We start from the raw sequence: 23,808 nt of genomic DNA on the forward strand, positions 1-23,808 counted from the left end.
ACATGGAAAAAGACTTTAAGATAGGAACAAAAAATTTCTTCCACAACTCAATCTTTCATGACTCCTGACCTAGAAACCATTAAAAGAGTCTCAGAAAGTTGTTTTATTTCTCTGTGAATGATTTAATTTTTCAATGTTTGCCTGAACATGATCATTTTCACAAGCATGGAGACTGCATGGATACCTGAATCACAGAATCATGGAATGGTTTGGGATGGAAGGGACCTTAAAGCCCATCCAGTGCCACCCCTGCCATGGGCAGGGACAACTTCCACTATCCCAGGTTGCTCCAAGCCCTGTCCAACCTGGCCTTGGACACTTCCAGGGATCCAGGGGCAGCCACAGCTTCTCTGGGCACCCTGTGCCAGAGCCTCACGACCTTCACAGGGAAGAATTCCTTCCCAATATCCCAACTAACCCTGCCCTCTGGCAGTGGGAAGCCATTCCCCCTGTGTCCTGTCACTCTATCCCTTGCAAACCATCTCTCTTCCAAGCTACATTTGACTGATTTTGCTCAGTTTCGTTTTTTTCTCTTGGTATCTGCAGAGTTTACATTAAACCCCCAGTTATAAATTGCTCATCCCTCCAAGTCTTTGGGAAAAGTCTGGGAACAGTGCAGGTATCTATGATTTAGCTAAAATCTAGTTATCAGGGTTAGCACAAGAGTAATTGGTGGAGGCTGTGGATGACCTTACAGTCATTTCAAGGCTGGCACATAGGCTCCACTTTAATGGCGCAGCATAACTCTTACACTGAGTTTATTCTCTAGGTTAAATATAATTCAACTTCGGTGGCAACTACAGGGACTCTGTTCCCTCTCACTCTGCAGAATAACCCTTCATTGCAAGGTAAGTGGGCTCTCAAATTTATGGGGGGATCTGCAAAGCAGTAGATTTTCCCCCAATTGCTTTCTGACTGAAATATCTCCTCAGACCAAAAGGGGTTCATGCCATTTAGCAGTGCTGCCATGGCAAAACAGCTTATTTGGCTGAAACAAAGGTAGAGATAAGCAACTTTGACTGTGAAGCAGAGTTTGGTCATGCCTTAGGTTGTTTTACAACATCCTGCTTGGATTTAAAATGGAGTCTTTTAGATTTCATTGGATCACAAAATATCCCGAGTTGGAAGTGCCCCAGGATCATGGAATCCAACCCCTGGCCCTGCACAGACACCCCAACAATCCCACCCTGTGCATCCCTGAGAGCATTGTCCAAATGCTCCTGGAGACCTGGCAACCTTGAGGCCGTGACCATTCCCTGGAATATTTAGGAGAACCCTGTTGGGGTCCCTCCCCCGCACCCTGTAGCCCTGGGAGAGGGGCCCTGGGGGGGAGGCACGGGGTTTCCCTGCCCCTGGTCAGCCTTGTTCCCCATGGGTTGGTTTGTGTTCCCCTGCGCGGGCAAAGCAGCTCGGGTCCTGTGACTGTGGCAGAGTCTCTCGGCAGAGCCCGGCCATGCGGCTGGGGAAATAAACATCTCTGAAACATCTAGCAAGAATCCGTCCATATATATTTCTTTTCCACGGGACTCCTGGTTTGATATAGGCGTGTTGCAGTATCCCCACTGCAACATAATGGTGGAGATTTGAGGGCAGAACGATCCCCGATCCCTAAGCGACTTTGTGTGAGTAAACCCTGGAAACTTTGGATTCTTCTTCTTGGTTTTGTTTCGCTATTCCATATCTGGACTATGGAAGAATCGTGGGAAATGGGGCTCTCTGAGCCACAGAAAAAAATGTATCTAGAAGTAAAAGGGATCCTTGAACAACAAAACAAAAAAGTATTTGAACCGGGAGATCTTGAACACTTCTTTATGTGGCTTTTCAAAGAGTTCCCCTATATTTCTCGAGACTTACTTTTTGATATCAAACCTCCTGGATATTCTCAGGAGTGTTTCTGGAACGAGATCTGTGATAAGCTAAGGGATGGACTAGCGATAGAAGCTCTCCGTGGATCCTTTATAATCAGTGACGCTCTTCAGGAGCATCTGTATGATCCCATTACCCCTAAAGCAGAAGATCATACCTCTCCCATGGCCGAGACCGTGTGGCAGCCACCCCAGGAGTGTATGACTGCAGCCGTGCCAGCGGAGGTGCCTGCGCTGGATGTGCCCGGCCCCCTCGGGAGCGCGCGCCTTACCGCGGACCCCATCCCTGTCTCGGAGTCCCCGGCTACGCGGCCGCGAGTGAGGGAGCGACGCCGCAGGCGCCATGGGTGCCGTGGGCCACGAGCAGCCAGGAAGCGGAGGTCAGCGTGGAAGCCCGCTCTGTGCATACGGCTCAGAGAGCCCTATGCAGGGAGAAGCGGCGGTTTCCACAGCGACACGAGAAGCCGCGCAGCGCAGCGCCGAGCCGAAACGGGGCCGCTCTCAAAGCGGCGTGGAGTTTGCGGAGCGGAGCCGTGCAGAGCCCAGACACGCACCGGAGCGGGGCCGTGCAGAGAGCGCAGAGCGGCCGCGGCGCGGGGGCCTGACCGAGACGTCGGAGTCGGCGAGGCGGCGGCCACGCGGGACCGGCACCCACAACAGACACGCAAGCACGTGATAGGAGACGTTCTAGCAACGAAAGTCACAGGAACTGTGAAATGGTACAATGTAAAAAACAACTATGGATTTATAACACGAGATGATACAGGGGAAGATTTATTCATCCATAGAACTGCCATTAAAAGGAATAACCCTAAAAATTACCTGCAAAGTGTAGGAGATGGGGAAGTTGTTCAATTTGATATAGTGCAAGGAAAGAAGGGTTTACAAGCAGCGAATGTTACTGGGCCTGGAGGTATTCCCGTCAAAGGCAGCCGTTATGCACAAAATTATAAACAATATCCATTCCAGCAATTTCCCTACCCACAGCCTAATTTCCCCTTTTACCCTATACCCAATATGAACCCTTTCCTAAGTTTACCCTATCCCCAGTTTATTCCTAATCCGTTTTTTCATCCATGGTTTCCCTCACAAAACCCTGCCTTTGCCAATTGTTTCCCCTACAATTCCTCTCCGATGCCGATGGGGGGATGAAAAGGGGGAGGGAAGAGATTGAACCCTCTCCTGCCTCAGTTTCCCCACAGGCATGTCCAGAGAGTTCTGTCTCCCTTCTGTCAGCCTTAAGATGTTCCGCAGAATCTGTTTGGACATTTAAAGACTCAGGAGGGTGGCTTGTTTTGTTTTGAAACTGTTCTTGTTATGTTTATCCAGTTGTCTTCATTCTCCTTTTATTAAAATAAAACGGGTGAGATGTTGGGGTCCCTCCCCCGTGCCCTGTAGCCCTGGGAGAGGGGCCCTGGGGGGGAGGCACGGGGTTTCCCTGCCCCTGCTCAGCCTCGTTCCCCATTGTTGGTTTGTGTTCCCCTGCGCGGGCAAAGCAGCTCGGGTCCTGTGACTGTGGCAGAGTCTCTCGGCAGAGCCCGGCCATGCGGCTGGGGAAATAAACATCTCTGAAACATCTAGCAAGAATCCGTCCATATATATTTCTTTTCCACGGGACTCCTGGTTTGATATATGCGTGTTGCAGTATCCCCACTGTAACAGAACCCCAGTTACAACTGCCTGAAGATGGAAGAGTTGGAAGAGGTGGTTAACGTTGTCAAGCAGCCTGACTTAATTAGGAGTAGCAGGTTTCTTAACACACCTGTGGATTTTTGCACCTGTGTGCAGGTGTGCATGGTCACAGGGACAGCCAGAGGAAAAGGACAATTCAGCTGAGCTGGTTTCCCTGTATTTGCCAGCTATGAATATTAAACCCCTGGAAATTCATGGCTCTGCCAAAGGATTCTCATGTTGTAGTCAATCTGTAGATAGATCCCTAAAATGACCAACAAGAGAAGTAGCACCCTAATCTGAATAATACCATTAGCTGAGTAAAAGTGTGGAGTTAAAACTGAAAAGTCTTTGACCTTCAGTTGGAAAAAAGGGCTGGATTTTATACACCAGAGCTCAGGAAATTCCAGTATTTAATGGCTACAGTCACTGAACTGATCACAGAATCAGAGAATCAGGGAATGTCTTGATTTGGAAGGGACCTTAAAGCCCATCCAGTTCCATCCCTTGCCATGGGCAGGGACACCTTCCACCAGCCCAGGATGCTCTATCAAAGCCCAGCACAAGCTTGGGGGGGTTGTTGTGCGCACCTCCCTTCTCCCCATGTCCTCACCACCAGCCTCACTTTCCCAACTCCTCCTTTTCCCCTTTTCTGTTTCCTGGCGCCACTGTCCAGCTGCAACAGCAAAGGTACATACACAGCAAAACATGAAAAATATCCAGACTGGGAGCTGTGGCTGTGAAAATGATGCTTTGCAGATGAAAGTAGGCCAGGTACCATCGCCTGGTACCACAGACAGGTGAAAAAAGCCCAGTTAGAAGGTTCAGAAAAGGTTTGTTCCAGTGCATAGCAGAAGAAGTAGGACATGAGAGCAGAAGGGGACTGGGCTTTAACAGTAAACAAAAGCAGTTTGATTTTTTTTTTAATGAAGGTGTTAACACTGAAGTTTTACAACCTCAAAAAACTCTGGCATGTTGCACAAAATGGTGTGAAGAGATTGTGTTGTCAGGGCCTTACCATCGAAGCTCCCCATGAAGATGCCTTTAAAAGAGTAAAAAAGATTAAAAAAAAAAAAAAAAAAGATCGTTTCAGAGCCCATTTTCTAGGATGTTCAGAGTGTGAAGTCAGAAGCAGCAGCAGGTAGGTACCACCTGAGGACAGACAGGAACAGACTCAAGGCCCTGAATCCAAAGGGGATTTGTCCACCTGTTTCAATGGAGCTGTTCCTGGCAGGCTCTGGTGGCTGATGATAGGAAGAGAGGTTTGTCCAGCTTGGGATGCACTATATATACACTGTCTAATCTTTCCAAAGGGCCCCAAACTCAAAGGCTGGTGCAGATAAAGGAGTCTTTTCTTGTCCCTTCTCTGAAGTTCTGTAATTAAAGACCATCTCTAAACTGCTTTGTTTCCACCCACCTCCCATTCCTGACCTGGAAGTCATTCATGCCTTCACGTTTTCTGAGGAGCAGAGAGCAGGCTCGGCACCTGGCAGAATCAGACCTGTATTTCCCTCAGAGCTGTAGGGGGTTTGCATGGAATTTCCAGCTCTGAATAACAAAATGGGTCAGTTTAATGCTTTTGCTTAGTTTGCAAAATATAATCACCCCACCCCCATCTCCTGATCTGATCCAGACTGACAGCAAATCAGCAAATTATTATTATTATTCAGGTTATTTTATACTATAATTTGCCTCTTTGGTTTTTTGGGGTTGGTTTGTTTCCAAGTGAGGTCATTTCTTTAGAGGAAACCTTCTTTTCCACTCAACTTTCTTTCACCTGTGCAAGACTCCCCTCACGAACACTATCATAGTCCTTTGAAAAAGATTTGTTGATTTTGAGGTCCTAAGGAGCATAAGACACAAAACTTCCCTGAATTAATTTCTTTCATCAAATCCCATCGAGTGTCTAGGAAAAAAAACCCACAGAATTCCACTTTTGGTGTAAATACTTCCTCTTATGTTGAGTCTGCTGCTATCACCAGGATATTCTAGTGGGTTTTTACTACAAAATGCAAGACCTTCCTTTGGCTCTGTTAAAATATATATTGTTTGCAGTGGCTCAGTCGACTGAAAAATGAAGGTTACATTTTTATCAGCTCTCTGTCAACTTTGCCTCTTTACTCTTTGCATTGTGTGTCTTTTATTTCCCCCCTCTAGCTGAGTTCTCTCTTCCAAATAGTTGATAAGGGTAATAAATTGCGGTCATGGGGTGAGCCTCCCCTGAAAGCATTGCTCAGCTTCCTGAGACCTTGGCCACACTTGTCCAGCTCCAGCTCATGGGTTGATTCTGGCATGTGCAGGGAAGGAAAAAAACACAGATAGTTTTTGTGGGGAAAACCTACCCAAAAGCTCTGGACTGTGCCTGCCTTGCTGCAGTGATTCAGGTAGGCTTTAGGAATTCTAGAACTTTCTAATAGATATTGGGCAGGGGTTTAAAGGGTGATAGCAACCCAAATACAGCAGGAGTTGGCTCATGGTGGGTGGGAACAGAGCGCTTGGCCCAGGTCTGTGAGATCTTGGCTGACCAGCCGAGTTATAAAGAACTAAACAGAACAACAAGCCCCTTGTGGGATTATCTCTACACAGAGTTCAGGTAGGAGTCCAAGCCCACAGTGCAGGAGCTGGACTGCATCCCAGGAATGGACCCATCTGGCAGTGGGATGTGCATTCCTGTTCCCTGGGTCCCTGGTGCTGGCCCCAAATGGGACAGGGGCAGGACTGGGGAGTGTGAAATCTGTGAGTGTCCGAGGATGAAAGTCATGCAGCAGAAACCTTAACACAGAACTCACAAACCACCTGCCCTGCCTATCCCACCTGACAAATTAGAAATTTAATGTTCCTGAACGGTGTGGTTCTGGTCTTGGGTCTATCTCATCCCTAAGTTCCTCTGAAACACCATCAGAGAGCATAACACAGCCCTCTTCAAGCCCTGCTTGAATATCCCCATCCCCAGTAAGCCTGTCTTGGTTTGCTGCAGCATATGTTTGGGGGTTCGCCTTCTTTTTTGTTACATTTAGCTTCTTTCTTCCAACTGAGACTGACTGAGTAAAAAGCAAGGCAAAACAATAATCCCATAAGCATTTCTTAAGCAATTCCAAGTAGAAAGAGCCAAGTTAAAGCATCTTTTAGGATTTTCAACTTCACTCAACTATGAATAACACGCACAATGCAAAGAAATTACCCGAGTGTAAAAGACATTTATCTGAGCAAGTAAATTACAGTGGCACCGAGAGCAAACCCGCCTGCAACTTCAATTGTCAAAATCCTTTTCTGCTTTTTCAGGGCTCCAGCATTAAAGCAGAAAAGCCAGAGTCAGGGAATTACTCAGGGCAGCACGTCTGTCTCCAGAAGCTTTTGTTGCAACAATATGTGGGAAGAGAGATTGGGTTATTGATGGAAAAAAAAAAAAAATTAGGAAAAAGCAGAATGTATCTAGAGGAGCCATTTGCATCCTCTCTTGCCTGGTGACAGGGATGCTCCTGTCTCTGCTGGCATTCCTATATCTGCCAGTGTAAATTAATGACTTCACTGATTTCAGTCTGATAATTCCAATGTTTAGAGGTAAAAATGTGTCAGACAGAGGAGCTTTCAGATCTCAGTGAAGCATTTTATGCTCTGAGAGCCACCTACATCTATTAACTCTAAAAAGGTTGTAATTTTCAAGTGTCCTTTGTCCTTGCCTTCCAGTGTGAGAACAAAAAATGAGGTGCAATATCAAATGTCGCCTTTGTTAGATAAATGTCCCTGTGTTGGCACCATGACCTCCCTTCCCTATATTACTCCACGAGGGACATTTAGGAGCTCTGCAAACCCAGAGCTGAGTTATCCAAGGTGTTACCTGCAGCAATTACCGAGGCTTTAAGGGCAAGTGCTCCATAATTCTCTGAGCTGGGAAAGGTGTTTCCGAGAGATAAAATGGCCCCGTTCAGAATATCAGAGGTTATCATGCAGCTGGGATTGTTTTCAGTGCCTCACATTAGCAGCACCTGGAGGCTGCAACCCAGCATTTATTGATTTAAAGTAGTGCTGGGGGGGACTGGAGAGCCTTCTAACCCTCCTTTTGCCAATAACCCCCTCCAGGCCCTTACAGCAGCCACCAGACCTTTGTGCTTCTATTTCTCCTCGAGCTTTTGGTGCAGTCATCAACTCAAAATTCATCGGGACAAGAGCAGCTCTTTATTTCTGCTTGTGAAGCATCCTGCATGTGGTGCCCTCAGTGTTTAGGGCCTGTATTTCCTGCTGCTGTATAAATAAATTTGAGGTTTCTCTCCATATCAAGGCTGTTGGTTGTTTTGTCGGGATTTTTTTCTCAGAGAAACGGTGGAGGCAGTTGCTGCAGACACAGTTGAGTCACTTTAGTCATCAAAAATCCCAGCCTGAAGTGGAATATTCATTTTAGAGGTATTTTAACCTGCTGGCAGAGTCAATTGCAGTGAGTGGATGGCATTTTAAAAGCATTTATTTCCTTTGAATTGAAATAACTCCTTAAGACAGGAAAGCCACGTGAATAGTTGCCATCTGCATGGAGTTAACATCCCAGAGAATACTTGGAGCCACAGGTGGATGCATAGAGATAGTTGTTCTTTTTTAGTCAGTGATCCTAATTTTTTTCTTTTCCCATTTGACCTGTCTTGACTGGCAGTTAAAAATCTCAATTTAAACAACTGGCTGAGATTCATTTGCCACAAGTTATAAGAAGGAATAGTGTACTGATTAGCAATGAGGCTCTCACCCTCTGAAGAATAAAGAGGAATCAGCTTTGAAGGAGGGTATGAATATTTATCCAGTACCAAAGCTGTCAGACAAGGACCAGATTATTGACTTAAATTACCTTCGCTTACTTACCAAACTTTTAACAAGTTCCACAGGTTAGAAAGGGGGAAAGCCTGCCCCAGGTGCTGGTGTGAGGCAGGCAGCAGACATTACACCCACTTTAGTCCTGGTTTACAACACTGCTCTTCTATTTATAAACATTTTCCCCTTTACCCATCACGCTGCTAGTTTTAATACAGAAAATTCACCAGTGTATTTTGGTTTGAACACCACAGGATTTGCAAAATAAGTGAAAGAGCATGAAAGAGATGACACCAGAGTTCGTGAGTTCTCTCTGCCTGAATAATTAAGGTAGGAAAAGACTTTTAAGATCACCCACAATTAAGGCAGTACCACCACCACATTCAACATGAAACCATGTCCTCAAGTGCCACATCCACAAGTTCTTTGAATACTTTCAGAGCTGATGATCATAGCAAATGAAACTTCAATTCACCATACATTAATGTATGCTCAGCTACTGATAATCAGTGAGACACTAATGAAGTTTTGGAAAGTTACATCCATTTACATTTAAGAACAGGCTGCCAGGAGTTCTCTCCAACATGGAAAAAGACTTTAAGATAGGAACAAAAAATTTCTTCCACAACTCAATCTTTCATGACTCCTGACCTGGAAACCATTAAAAGAGTCTCAGAAAGTTGTTTTATTTCTCTGTGAATGATTTAATTTTTCAATGTTTGCCTGAACATAATCATTTTCACAAGCATGGAGACTGCATGGATACCTGAATCACAGAATCATGGAATGGTTTGGGATGGAAGGGACCTTTAAGCCCATCCAGTGCCACCCCTGCCATGGGCAGGGACATCTTCCACTAGCCCAGCTTGCTCCAAGCCCAGTCCAAGCTGGCCTTGGACACTTCCAGGGATCCAGGGGCAGCCACAGCTTCTCTGGGCACCCTGTGCCAGGGCCTCTCCACCCTTCCAGGGAAGAATTCCTTCCAAATATCCCAACTAACCCTGCCCCCTGTCAGTGGGAAGCCATTCCCTGTGTCCTGTCACTCCACCCCTTGTAAGCAGTCTCTCTCCATGGTTCCTGTCAGCTCTTTTAGGCACTGGAATGTCACAATTAGGTCATATTGAAACTTCTCCAGGCTGAACAATCCCAACTCTTCCAGCCTTTCCATCCCTCTGATCACCTCGGTGCCTCCTCTGGACCTTCACCTGTGGCTCCTTCCAGCTCAGGATGTTCTGAGTCTGTTCTGTAATTCTCTGATCACATGAATGCATCTGTGGATATCAAAAAGCTGCAGTGGAATTACATCTAAACGGTCACACCAAATACATTTTCCCATCTGAATATAATTTTGTCCCACTAAAAAACATTTATTAATGTGGACATTAAGGGGATCTAATAGTAGCAGCTGACAAAGACAATCCTGGAAGATGAAGACTGATATCAACCAAATGTTATTGTGAAAACTGGTTGTGTTCCTGGTGGAGCTGGCAAAGCTCCAAAGATTCCCAAAGCAAAGTGACCACACAGGGATCTGTAGGAATAAGGGTTGGGACAGCCAAGCTGAGCTGTCCTGGGCACAGCATTTGCTCTGCTCAAATCCACAGCCCCTCATCCAGCAGTTTTCATAACACCCTCCTTGTTTCCAGGTTCCTGCAAACACAACTCCAGGGCCACAGCCATTTATCCCAATATCTGCACCCATGTGCAAACACGGCCCTGCCTGCATAGACAGAGGTTCAATACTCCTTATTTGCTCTCCACTGTTTGCCATTTGTTATTTTAATTATCTTTGGCTAGAATCATTCCAGATGGCTGGCCAGGGAGCAGGCAAGGCCCTGAGGAGAAGGTGGCATGTTCGGAATGACAAGCACTGCAGGAAGCCAGAGACTCATGTGGTGAACACTGCAAAAAATCCACATCTGTAAAAATAAAACCCAAAATGTGTGAGAATAATTTGACAAACTAGCACAGAACAGTTAATACATTTAATAGTTATTCTGGGCCTAATTTAACAGAAAAAAAAAAAAAAAAGCCAAGAGAAGAGATTGAGTACTTTGTTCTTTCTTTTTATGATTGTAAAATAGTCAGACAAAAGGTTACCAAGCACTTTGAACACTTCCAAAGTCAGCTTTTCACCTAAGAGCACCATAGAAACATCTGATTTAACTGCTTTTCCTCCCTCCCAATTTATTACTGCTTTGAAGATTTTTAAATTCTTTGTACACAAACAAGTTTTTCTGTTTTGTTTTTTGTGGGTTTTTTGCTTGCTTGGTTGGCTGCGTTGGGGGTTTTTTGCACTAATTTAGTTGTTCTTGTTGTCTCAAAAAAAAACAACAAAAAAAAAAACAACCCAGCATTGTTTCTCACAGCACTGTTGGACTGTTGCTCCTGGGACATACAGAGCCAGACTAATGGCTCAAACATAGCACCTAATTTTAGTTCAGCCATAGAATGGCAAGCTCCTGAGTTATTAAATCATGGAACAGGTGTCCTGAAAGAAGTTGTGGCAGTGTGTGAAAGCCCCAGCACTGTCACAGCCAAGACAGCCAGCTCAAGTCACTTGGTCTGATCTAGAAACCCAGCTTTGCCCTCCCTTTCTCCCTCCAGCAGCAAAAGGATGGAGCAGAGCTGCCTGAAATTCATCCTTTTCCATCCCTCCGGTAATTGGCTTACCTGGAGCTGGAAGTGCAACATTAGGCACTGTCACACAATTGATCCTGTAGGTTTCTCACTGTTATTTAATAAGATTTTTTTTTTTCTTGGGGGAGATGAAGATTGAAGCCTGTTTGATGCCAGCACACAGACACTGCAGTGTAAACATCATAAATTAGAGTTCCTTCTTTGAGGAGCTGAAAGGCGAGGGCTCATGGGTGTTTGCACAGGTAATTACAGAAAAACAGGGATTTATTCAAACAAGGTTTTACAGGTAAATCCAAAAGTATATATCCAGCCAGATGATTTGCCTGATAAAGGCATCCATCTTCTTGATGTGCCTCTTTTCCTGATGTGGGCTGAATAACTCTTGTGCCTGAACACATCATCAGTAACCTTGAAAACTAAAAGTCAATATTTGGAAAAAAAATTCCTTGCACCGAGAGGCAGGAAAACTTCAGGCTGGAAATCTCAGCAGGGACACCTGCTAGCTGATGACTGGGCATGTTTGACATGTTGTTATTTAAATAGGATTAAGCACCCAGAGCAAATGCTGGGGTGGAGGGGGTGGTGTTTAAAAGTTCCCTTCAGCAGGAAAATTCCTCACTACTTTTCACCCTTTGATCATCCCAGTGCCTCGGCTGAGTGCTGCAGATCAGCTCCTGCAGCCCAAAACCGCTTTAACAAGACAACTCAGGGGGGACAAGGGTACGGAGTGGCGTTTCCTGTCACTTGGCAAAGCAAGTGCAAATTGCCTTGGCAGGACCAGCTGCTGAGATAGCAATTTGTCTCTGTCAGGGGAAGAGCACATGGGTGGAAGCACTGCTAATACAGTGTGCCTTTGAAATAAATCACTTTATGCATACACAGATCATGTTGTGAGGCTTTCCTTTTAGGGTGATGCTTCTCCGAGGGCAGCGAAGTGATAGAAAGTTTGCACCCATGTGGAGTTTGGGGTTGTTTGCCCCATCAATCAGCAGACAGTGCAAAGGAGATGTGCTAATAAAGCCTTCACTTGCACAGGCAACTGCAGCGCTCTGTGCCTCACCAGGATAGGGAGAAAACTATCCTGATGGATGGAAAAAAAACCCCAAAGCAGATCTAGAGAAGCAGGAGGCTGAGGCTGTAACTCGGCCCGACAGTGATGTGCTGCTTGACCTCCTGAGGGTCTGCCAGCAAAGACATTTTCCAGCTGAGTAACTTTCCTGTGAAAAACAGCAATTCAAGGGAAGAACAGCACTCTGAGCACTTTGTAGCAGTGTGTTGAGCACATCAAGACATCTGACAGCACGAGGCAGAGATGTTTTTATCGGGGAATCTTTTATTCCTCCTCTGAAGGAAAGGCTCGGGGCTTTCAGCTCAGGGTGGAGAAGGAACTCCTGTTCCTGCATTCCTGCAGGTCCACAGGTTTAGCAGCATCCCTACCTATTGACTTGTGGCTTGCAGTACCTCAGAATCTGGGATCTGCTGTCCTTCTGGCATTTTAGACCAAATTCTGGGCTCTGGTTGTCCTCCTGCCTGCACAGTGCACTCAGTGTAAGGCTGGAGTTTGTGATGCTGCTCTGGAAGCATCTCTCATGTCCCTCTGCCCATAAAGCCAAGAGTCTGAGGCACCAGGGCTCCAGCTCTGCAGGAATCAGGGACGCTGGAACGTGACAGCAACAAAAAGAGGTCTGGCATAACTTCCCTAGAGCTGCTTCATGAGGACACCTCCAGGGAGAAGCACTTGAGACCTTGGGGAAAACAGAAGTGTCAAAAGAGAAATCCTTTTAATTAAAGGCACTAAGTTAAAGTTTCGCACTTGAAAAGAACAGTGATAGGTAATAACGAATTTTTTTATTTTGGAATTTATAATACTATCGGTCAGATGGCAAAATCTCAAATCAAATAATTGACAGATATTATTCATTATTGGCAGATTAGAGAAAGAACTGATACCATGGGCAGATTGCTGTTTTTACTGCAGGAGTTTTTCCCTAAATAAATTTTGATCACTGCTCTTAATATGTTCACAGCCCAGACGCAGAGAGAGATTTTCTTTTCCTATTTCCTTCTGCTGTGCTGATATTCACAGCTTTTGTTTATCAGCAGCTGTATTATTACCAGCCCTAACATGCTCCAGTAGCCTCCGTGATCTGAGAGCACAGGAAAAATAAACCTTGGGAATGACAATGCTGGCAGCTGAGTGGAACAAAGCCCACAAGCTGGGCTTTAAAGTGGCAATCAATATTAACTTCCATCACGCTTTAGAAACAAGATGGACTTGGCAAATTGCATCAAAACCCTACTTCCAATCGACTTTTGTAAAGGAATGTTTTTTCTATATTACATTTATGTTTCTTGAGGTTATTGAAGTTGTTTAATAACGTTTTCATGCCATCAGAGGATTTGTTATTACAACTGAATATTTTATTTTTTGTGCTCAGAGAAAGGAAACTAAATTCAGTGAAAAATAGCCAAAGATATTGAAAAGATGTTTCAAAAAGCTCAGTAACCTGTAAGTAACCAGGAGACATCAACACATTGTTGGTTGCCATCACAGAACATCTTCTTACTGTCAGGTGAAATTCACTTTATTATCTAGGAAAAAATCTTCTTCATCAAGATAAAAACATGGAAATTTATACTTGACTCATGCTTCACTCAATCTGCATTATTAATTGTATAATTATTAATTGTATCATTATTATTTATTTGATCACTGTAGCATACACAATGCAGGGTGAGCACAGACCAGGCCAGAGCCCTCCTTTCTTCATCAGTTTAGTGACTAGTTTCCACTAGTGGGAGTTGTCCAGGGGTTTAGAATGAGATGATTTTTTAAGGTCCCTTCCAACCCAAACCATTCTAGGATTCTATGACTCTGTGATTCACAAATATCTGGACAGAACAACTCCTATTCCCAGAAAAAGACTTTCTGCAAAGCCCACTGGGAATGTTATTTAAGTGAAACCATCTATGAGCAAACTTTACAGAGCGCAAAGAAAAGCTGCATGTCAAAATTGGGGAGAAAAAAGTGAAAATACCTGTGATTTTTGTATGTAAAAAGAGATGTGCTGCAGGAAAAGAAATATGGAAGGACTGAGGAAGAGTTACAAACCCTCTATCTCTGCTGTATTCCTCTTGGATATATGGACCTTGGTCTTTAAAACATCCATTGAGAGAGATTATATAATCTCTCTAGAAAATCTATTCCAACGCATATTTCAAACTATTAGAAATGTTATGACAAGCCTAATATAGCTGTATTATTAGATTAAATTTGCTGCCATCCAAGCCAACCCACTTTTTGCCCTGATGTGGGGAAGAAACTGCTCAGCAGCCACAGAGGTTCTAGGAGGTTGGGCCATCGTGTTTCCCTTCTGTCTCTTCTCCTCTAGAGTTCACCCCCACAGTTACTTCAATCTTTTCTTCTGTGTCATGGTTTCTAAAGCTTGACTCCTGTTCTCTGCCTCTGGACCCCCCTATTTGGTCTCATTTTCCTAAAGTTTATTTATTGGTGCTCAACCACTGCCAATAAAGGCAGCAAATTTATTCCACTTCCGAACCATTCCCCTATTTCAACATCCACATCTCATGTTTGCCTTTTTCCAAAAGCACAGTCCACTGGAATTCCCAGCTCCTTTCCTGAGGAGCTGTTGCTGGTGAGTGACTGCTGGCAAAGGATAGACCTTTGCAGTATCCTTACTGGATATCCTCAGAGCCTGGGTGGACTAAAAATTTATTCCCATTAAAGCCTGAGCAAAATTTCACGAGGAAAATCAAGTGTGCCAATTGGAAGAAGAACATTTCATTGATTGCATGTCTGCAATAATCATTTCAGTTATGCAGAAAATGATCTATGGCACACCAAACAACACTTCCTTGTAAACAGAGCAGACACACGAACTTCATTAATGGACCCGCATAAAAATTGATATGGTTTGATAATATTGCTCTAATCCACCTCCTGAGCCTATTACACAGATTGGGTCGAACTCCTCATTGCCATGCATGGCCTGCAGTCCTCCACATCAATGGAAAAAAACCCCACCAGAGTCCCAACAAATTGAAATGGCCCATAAGTCATATTGAACCAATAGAGCTGATTTCATGAGGCAGATGTCAAAGAAAAATCAGTGCTGGACTGCTCTGCCCTTCAAACTCAATGAGGCAGTCTTGCCTTTAAAGTTTGCAAAGGTAGATGCCAAAATATCAGAATATGAAGTAGCAATGGTAATGCAGGGACCAGAGAAGAGGTACAAGAAAAGCTAGAGCACAAAAATGGGATTTACAGCCAAGCCCGAGGTAGCCAAACACAAACTGGCTTCAGGAAAAAGAGTGTGAGTTTAGGATATTCACCCAGTGCTCTGCACAAATCCCACACTCCTGAGGTTTTCCTCCTAAGGTCAGGCCTCGATCTGATCTTTACAAATGGGCAGATTTAGGAGCAGGTCCTAGAATCATGGAATCATAGAACTGTTAAGGTTGGAAAAGCCTTCCAAGATCACTTAGTCCAACCGTTAACCCAGCACTGCCATATTCACCACTAAACCATGTCCTAAGCTACCACATCCACACGTTTTTTTGGGATGGTGGCTCCACCACTGCCCCAGGCATAAATTTCATGAAGAAATTTATCCCAGTATCCAACCTGAGCCTCCCCTGGCCCAGCCTGAGGCCATTCCCTCTCCTCCTGTCCCTGTTCCCTGGGAGCAGAGCCCGACCCCCCCCCCCCCCCCCCCGGCTGCCCCCTCCTGTCAGGGAGTTGTGCAGAGCCACAAGGTCCCCCCTGAGCCTCCTTTGCTCCAGGCTGAGCCCCTTTCCCAGCTCCCTCAGCCACTCCTGGTGCTCCAGCCCCTTCCCCAGCTCCGTTCCTTTCCCTGGACATGTTCCAGCCTCTCGATGTCCTTTTGGTGCTGTCCAGCTGAGGAGCAGGACAGAGGGAGCAGGAGAGGTGCTGCAGGTGCTGTGGGCACTGGGACGTGGGAGGTGGATGGGGTAAGAAACCACAGTGAACTTGTACAAATGGTCTGAAATTGGGCAGTTTGGGGGCATTTACATATTTGGTGAACTTATCGCTTGAAAGCTGAGCAGATCCTGTCCTTTGGCTCCCGGTGACAACAGCAGCACAGGCAGCAGTGACCTGCTGCTTAAGGCAGGGACAAGAGCTCATCTCACTCCTGGCTGGGAATGACTTTGGCATCGCACAGACAGGCTCTAAGTGTCTTTATTTACAGACCTCCACCTGTCCCCCTGCAATTCCTGGCTCCAGCTGTAGCACGTACCTCCAACAATTTTGTCACCTGCCAGCCAGGAGCCATCCTACCCTAAAAATGCCATAGTAATGAGCAATGGGGTGCGGCGGGTCAGAACGTGTGTGGAGCCAGGTGACAGCGCCTCCTGTTCCTCTCCCTGCCTTCACCAGGCACAGCCACTCCTGCAAGGGCTCAGGAAAATACAGAGAGGGGAAGAGCTGGCAGAGCCCCAGAATATGGAGATTTGATGTCTTTTATTCCTTCAGGAGAGAGGCAGAAAGCTGCAGAAAGCAATAGCAGGCAGGCTTTTTGTTTCAGAGCCCTTCCCACCTCTCTGTATTTTCCTGAGCCTTTCCCATCTCTCTTTTGAGTGCAAGGAAAAAGGCTACAAAAACTGAATAAATCATATACTGTTGTAATTTTTATCATCCTTGCACTGTAAAAGATGGAACAGGCTTTGCTCACCAGGGATCTTTTCTATTTACTTTGCTTCCCTTTTCCACTTAAAACCTCTCTTCATCTGCATTTCTCAGAACAGCACCTGGATTGCTTTTATCAGCATTATTTTTGTCCAAATTCTTTCCTTTTTTTCCTTCTTGTTAATAATAATGTGATTTTTTTTCTGAATTAGAATAAAATAACACTGGTGGCAACCATTACAGGCAAAGGTCTCTCTGGATGTCTTAGCAATGTTTCTCTTCTGCAGCTCTTTTCTCTTCTGCAGTTTTTCTTGTTTCACTGTTTCATTCTATCAGAGTCACAAAATGTGATATAAAATCTTTAGACAGCCATGGATGTTAAAATCTGAGCTCATCTAATTTCCTCCATTCCTGTACCTAATCCCTCCAGAAACACTATCTACAAAACCCTTAGAAAAATCCCAATATTTGGTCTCCCAAATGCTCCCTGACTCTCATCTTTCTCCAGATTTCCCCCTGAGCAGGGCTCCTATTGCTCGCCCTTCCCATTTCTCTCCGTAGGGACTCCCCCTACATCCTTGATGTGATGTCTGCATGATGTCCTGTCCCATTTGAGCCTCCTATCCCAGCTGGGAGCCAAAGTGGAATTCAGCACCACTGTGAGTGCGTAGACAGGACTGGATTTAATAGCAGGGACACAGCAGGGACACCAGTTTTTAATCCCACAACGCCCACCTCCTCTCTCTGTGCTGCAGACACAAACACTGACTGCCTCAGGTAAAAATTTGCTCTGGAGTTTCTCCCTTCTGCCCTGGGACTTCTTGCCTTTCTGTTTTGCTCAGCCACCACACAGGTGAGACCCCTGATTTATGTGACATGTTTCAGCAGCTGGGTTTGCTGCTCTTCTCACATTTCTGGACATTTGCTTGAAGGCTAACAAAAGTGGGGAGGAGCAAGGCGTTGCTTGCACAGCCTGGAGCACACTGCTGTCCTAGCGTGGCCCTAAAGTTTTTTAGAATGAGTTTCAGAACTTGTTTAGGCACTTGGAGACATTGGCTTGGTCTGCTGAAGCTCAGGTCAAGACTGGATTAGGTCCTCAAGTTGTAAAGTTCCTCGGCCTCAGCCCAAAGCAGTTACCTGGTGAAACACAGAGACCATTTAATTAACCTGAAATCTCCCACTGGCACAAAATTAAAGTTCTTTTGCCAGAATCATTAGTAATTTGCAAGTTCTGTTCAGCAGGAGAGTAACAGATCCTGGATCAAAGGTGCCCTTTCCAGGAAATGACAGCCCCTGCGCTGGGGAGGGGAGGAACTCCGGGGTTCATTGGACCAAGCAGAGCAATTTGGAATCTGTCATGCTCCAAAGTCTGCTACCCTCACTGTCACTGCACACAACATGCTGCAGGAGGAAGATGCTGCTCTGCCGTCCTGTCCCCCCAAACCTGACCTACAGCTTGGTGTGAGATGTGCTCTAACAGAACGTTCCAACCCTCCACACAGGCAGTGGCAGGGAGCACAGGAAGCAGATCCCTCGGCATTTCCCTTCTCTAGTCATGCCCCAAACTAGGAAAAGCAGTTATGCATTGCATATATAATTTATCCTGGAATCACAGGGGGCTTTAGGCTGGAAGGGACCTTAAAGTTCATCTCATTCCACCCCTTGCAGGGACACCATCCACTCTCCCAGGTTGCTCCAAGCCCCATCCAACCCGGTCAAATATTGCACAGGGGCAGTTTTCATTTTCCTTTATTAAGAGACATACAATTAAACAATTAACATATCAGATAATTGCATACTTTTTATAGTCCTTTTTTCACCACATTGCTTGGAAAAGCAAAGGAAAAATTTCTTCATGGAAAGGCTGGTAAAGCACTGGAACAGGGAAGTGTCACCTTCCTGCCCAGGCAAGTGTCCCCATCCCTGGAGGGACTTAACAGCTCTGTAGATGTGGCACTTGGGGACATGGGTGAGTGGTGGCCTTGGCAGTGCTGGGGAAACAGGTGGACCTGATGATCTCAGAGGGATTTTCCAAACTAAATGAGTCTGTGATTCCATGTTCCATCAAGCTTCTCTCCAGAACTGAGAATGACACTCAAGGCAGAGCTGAGGTGTCCCAGGGAATCTCTGCTGGGAGTAGCAAAGGTGACGTCATAGGATGGGTTATCCCAGCAGACCCACTGCCTGCCACCCCCCAGCAAACACCAACAGCATTCATTCCACTTTAAAAAGTTATGTTTGGAGACTATCAAAGAGTAAACCTTGACAAATGCAAGCTGCACTTTGTATTTTCACAGGAAAATGGAACATTCCCTTTATCTCCCATAAAAATGAAAACCCATTCAAAGTGCTGGCACCCTCTGCAGGAAGAGAAATCCTTTCTGGGGCTAAATTTCTAAATTTAGGGAGCCAAAAGACTTCTGGGGACTCGAGCCACAACAATCAGGACCCCTCTGTGACGATGCCTTGCAATGTGCACTGATCCCACAGTTTGTTGCTCAGATTCCTTCAATAGAGGAAAAGGGAATAATGGACATAAAGATTTTCTCTTCTGATTATTGACTGTCAGGTGCCATGGCAAGGAAAAATCCGGCACTGCTTAAAAGGGAGCACACACGGATAAAAAACCAAGTGCATGAATTCGTATCTGTGCCTTCCTGCAATGGAGCACAGCGGAGATGGGGAAGAGATGGAAAGATCAAACAAATGGCAAATCTGGAAACCATTGTGATGAACTCGCCCAGAGTATCTTGAAGTAACAGATGAGATATATGAGCCTCTTTGAAACCTGTAGTTTCTTTAAGCATCTTGTCAAGACAAGGAGAGATGAGGCTGAGCTGCCAAAAGACAATATTTGTCCTGTACTTTTACAAGGACCAGGAGCTTCCAGTTAAGCGGAGCTAAAGATAATTGAATTAAAAACCTATAGAAATGTCAGATCTGTAATTTGAAGAGGGAAAAAATGGGCTGTGCTGAAGATGATTCACACAGATTTTTTTTTTTTTTGGTCATATGGAGAATTTTTAAGCGTAAAGCAGCCCATGTTCCTGCTTGTGACAGCTCGCTGCTAGCATGGCATTTTCACATTTCCACAGACTGGATGTGGCTGCCACTGCTCCTGACTCCAGGACATTGTCCCTGTCAGGTTGGATCAGATCTCCACAGCTCTGCTGGTTCCACAGGTGGATCAGGATTGGGATACCCACCTGTCTGCTCAGCTGGAACACTCAGGTGACACAGAGAGCTGTCTGCTAACAAGTGATTTCATCTTTGGGCTTTAGTCTAAAATAGATTTACAACTGGTTTGAGGTTTTTTTCCCGAATTTCTTAATTTAAAAAATCAAAACAAGTTTCTATCTCAGTACTCAGTGCAGTTTTCTAAAGGATCACAGGGTAACTCAGGCTGGAAGGGCTCTCTGGAGGTTTGTGGCTCAGGATGCTGCTGCCTGGGCACTGTGGTGTGCCCTGCTCTTCCCCCCAGAGCTCTCCCAGCCAGTCAGGCCCGGCCCAGGGCAGGGCTTTGCACCCATGAGGACTTTGCTGTTGTGGCTTTAATGGCTCACAAGGGTCCCCCTTTACAGGATGAATGTCTGAACCCCAAATTCCTCCAGGCACAGCCCCCAGCTCCTCCTGGCCTCACGTGGCTTGGCTAAAGATGTTCACAGTCCACCTCAGTGCTGCCAGCTGGGTGTGACAACACTCTCACAACATGCTCTAGACCACGTTCACCCCAAAACAGAGCATTAGCTCAGCCTCCATGTCCTTCATAAGCAGGGAGATCAAGTCCTTTGGCACTCTGGGGTGCTCTCAAGCCAGTCCATCCCTGTCCTACAGAGCTTTCATGTTCCAGAGCTGCACTTTGGGTGTTTGGAAAGCAGCAGTGCAGTGAGAGCCAAGACAATTCCCCCATGTGGCTCAGCCACCTCCACCTCATGGAGCAGACACAGCTGGAGTCTGGAGCAGAGGAGGGATGTGGACCAGTTTTCCCAGGGCTCCATTAGTGCTGTAATTATCCAATTATCCAGCTCTGTACCCATCGTAAGCACCAGTGCAGTGTTTCAGCTGTGAGGCAGAAATCTTCCTTTCCAAACCACCACTGGAAACAACTAATGCTGATTTGTTTTTCATACTGACACTTCTTTCAGGAAAAAAAACTTGCGTTTCAATCCAATGGAAGTTTTCTCAGAGAATATATTTCACCTCTGGCACAGCTATCAAAAAATCTATTTAGTTTCAGGTAGAATAAAAGAGGTGAATCTGGTTGTACTTATTTAGATCAGAAATTACTTCCCTGGGCATTTTCATACATTAATTTTGTCTTCAAATTTCCTCCTTCCTACTGTGTGCCCACCACTGGAGTGGTCTGAGAGTGATTCCACATCACCAGTTACAATCTTGCCAGTTCTTGCAACGCTCTCTCCTATAAATCCAACAGCCCAAGGGATGCACTTTCCAGAAGAAAACATCTGCCTTCAGTTTCTGCTCCCTCTGTCCTTTCTCTGTTCCCTTTTCAATGTCATTGCAATTACAAAATATCCAAGGCCAGGTTGGATGGGGCTTGGAGCAATCTGGGATAGTGGAAGGCGTTTCTGCCCATGGCAGGGGGTGAGACTTCATGGATGTTAGGGTCCCTTCCAACCCAAACCATCCTGGGATTATTTTCCAGCAAGGCACAATAAGCCTCCTTTTAACTCAAGTATGATTAAGCACCTCATGTTTTATCTAACTTTTTAATAGGTGACAGTCTTTGCACTGAAGGGAGGATCCAACAAGCCCAAAAATACCATGTTGCTATTTTATTTAATGGGAAAAGATGAATATTATGTCTTTGGAGCACTCTATATACAACCATAGGAGTTATATTTATTCATGCTGCCGCCCCAACATGGGGACGTGAAATTAGTACAAGAGATAAAAAAGGATGCTTTTATGCATATGTTATGAAATTTATGTATGCACCTTTGCTCACATTGTTCCAAAGGGAGAATTTTTCACAGTAGGCATCAGTTGCTTAATTAGCATGGAATAATTAAAACTCACTGCAGGGAAAACTCCATAACCCCACAGCAATTATATGGGGAGAGTTCTTGGTTACTGCATCGACAATGCAAAATAACTTCTAGGTAGGTTACCAAAAATACCAGCTACTCAAAAGTGCCTGGGAATAGAAAGACTCCTCAAGCAACTGAGAAAATCAAACCAGAAAAGCCCAAGTATCTAGCCATCAGTAAGGTCCAATCAAGCAGTGTATTAACTGCTTTCACTTCATTTTTCAGACTCAGTTCTTCTATTGATTTATGTAGATCCCTGAACCTTGAGAAATACATTTGGTATAATTAGACAGCAATAGCAACTCCAGACTTCATTAATAATCATGAAAGAGTTCATTCACTACCAATAGAAACTCATTTACAGTGCACTGTTTTTTAGTGCTCAAAAACAAACATCTATCAACATTCAGCACATCCTAGGCTTTTAAAAAAATAATTTGATGACCTTGCCTGGTCTAGAAGAAGTCAAAATTCTCCACAGGAAGATGCTTTTTCCAGCAGAATGGTAGACAGAATGTGTCTGTCAGCACCAATGGCAAATCTTAATTAGACTGGATTTGGTGAAATTTAAAAATGAGGGTGATTCATGGATTTCATTTTGCACTTCCCATTTTATTTTGGTACCAATATTCTGATACAAGACCTCTTTTTGATCCTGTTTCATCCTTAATATTTCCCTTTCCCTTGTACTGCATCAAACCCCTGTTTTCCTGGGGATGTCCTGGGGTAAGGGGCCAATGGGATCCTGGGTAAAGCATTGCCAGCAGGTCAGGGCGTGATCCTGATTTAGTCTTGCATCAAGTTTATTCTGCTGGGACTCAGGAGAGGTCATTTTGTGGGCTGGAAACAAAAAACCCAAAACCTCCCAATATGTTTGGATTTGATGTTCTACATGGGTCACAAAGTTTTCACAGACATATTTTTTCCAGTGAAGCAGTTGCTGCATGTAATTGAAGTGAACTGGGGAGAGCCTTCAGGAAAACTATGGGAAGCTGTTGGAACTCCTGCACTGGCTGTGCCTACTGAGTCCACAGATAAGGGGTGGAAGTGGCACAGAACATTCCACTCTTGGAGGTTTTTGACAACAAATAAATGTTTGATCGAGATCAGGAAACAGGTTCCACCTTTGAGTTGGTTTTAGGAGCATGAAAAGGAGGGAAAAACCAAAAGAGAAGGAAGAGGAAGAGTTAAACAGGAATCCTGTCAGAGTGCTGCAGTCATGAAGCCACTTAGAAGGTGTTTGTGTTTATTCTGCCCAACTGTGCCAGCAGAAGGTGGGAAAAGATGGAAGGGAGATTCATGTACAACCATTTATAGAGCATTCAACTCATTTCTTCCCAAAGTGGGTCTCTCTAAAAAGCCTCAGCTTCTGAGGTCAGTCTCAACCATGAACTGCTGCTTTGTCCAGTTTTTGAGAAGACATCCCTCTGCATGCCAAAAAATGCCATAAAAGTCTCACTCCATCCTTCTGTCCTAAACATGAATTTAAATCAAACCTCAGTCATGTCTCTTTGAATCAGCCCCTTGCCTGCAAATCCTTTAGGTTACCTGCATTTTCCTGAATGGGTCCAGAATGAAAATCAGCAAGAAAAATATTCCCAAAACACATTAAAAGCCTTATTCATGTCATTTATTAATGGCCACAACATCGCACTCCTTCATACCGGAGTAAATTAACAACTAAACAGGGCAAAATGCAGTGAAGATTCTGCCTGCTGCAAAAATTATACGGAGAACTTGCTTTATTAACTTCTGCAAAGCTTTCAGGGAATGGAAAGGGAAAACAAATCCCCTTTTCGGGTCATTTAAGCTGGTTTATAATGGACAAAATTACATCAAGCCACCATAAACAGATTTGTACAGGTGTAAGTGAAGTAGAGCCTGAATTACTGTGACATTTTCAAATTCAATTAAATGACTGAAAAATGTCTTTAATGTGAACCTCTGTGCTTGGGTCCATTACACGGTGGACTGTATTTGCTGCTGTGATAGGAGATTGCTGTGATACATAATCCATACCCAGCAGGATGGAGCAGAGGCAGAGCCCCTTTTTCCAAAGGTCTGGTTTCATTAGCTGACATGGAATTACTGCTCTTTACAGCACAGTTCTGGACACTGG

Source organism: Aphelocoma coerulescens, chromosome 8 (genome assembly GCF_041296385.1).
Source record: "Aphelocoma coerulescens isolate FSJ_1873_10779 chromosome 8, UR_Acoe_1.0, whole genome shotgun sequence".
Taxonomy (NCBI): domain Eukaryota; kingdom Metazoa; phylum Chordata; class Aves; order Passeriformes; family Corvidae; genus Aphelocoma; species Aphelocoma coerulescens.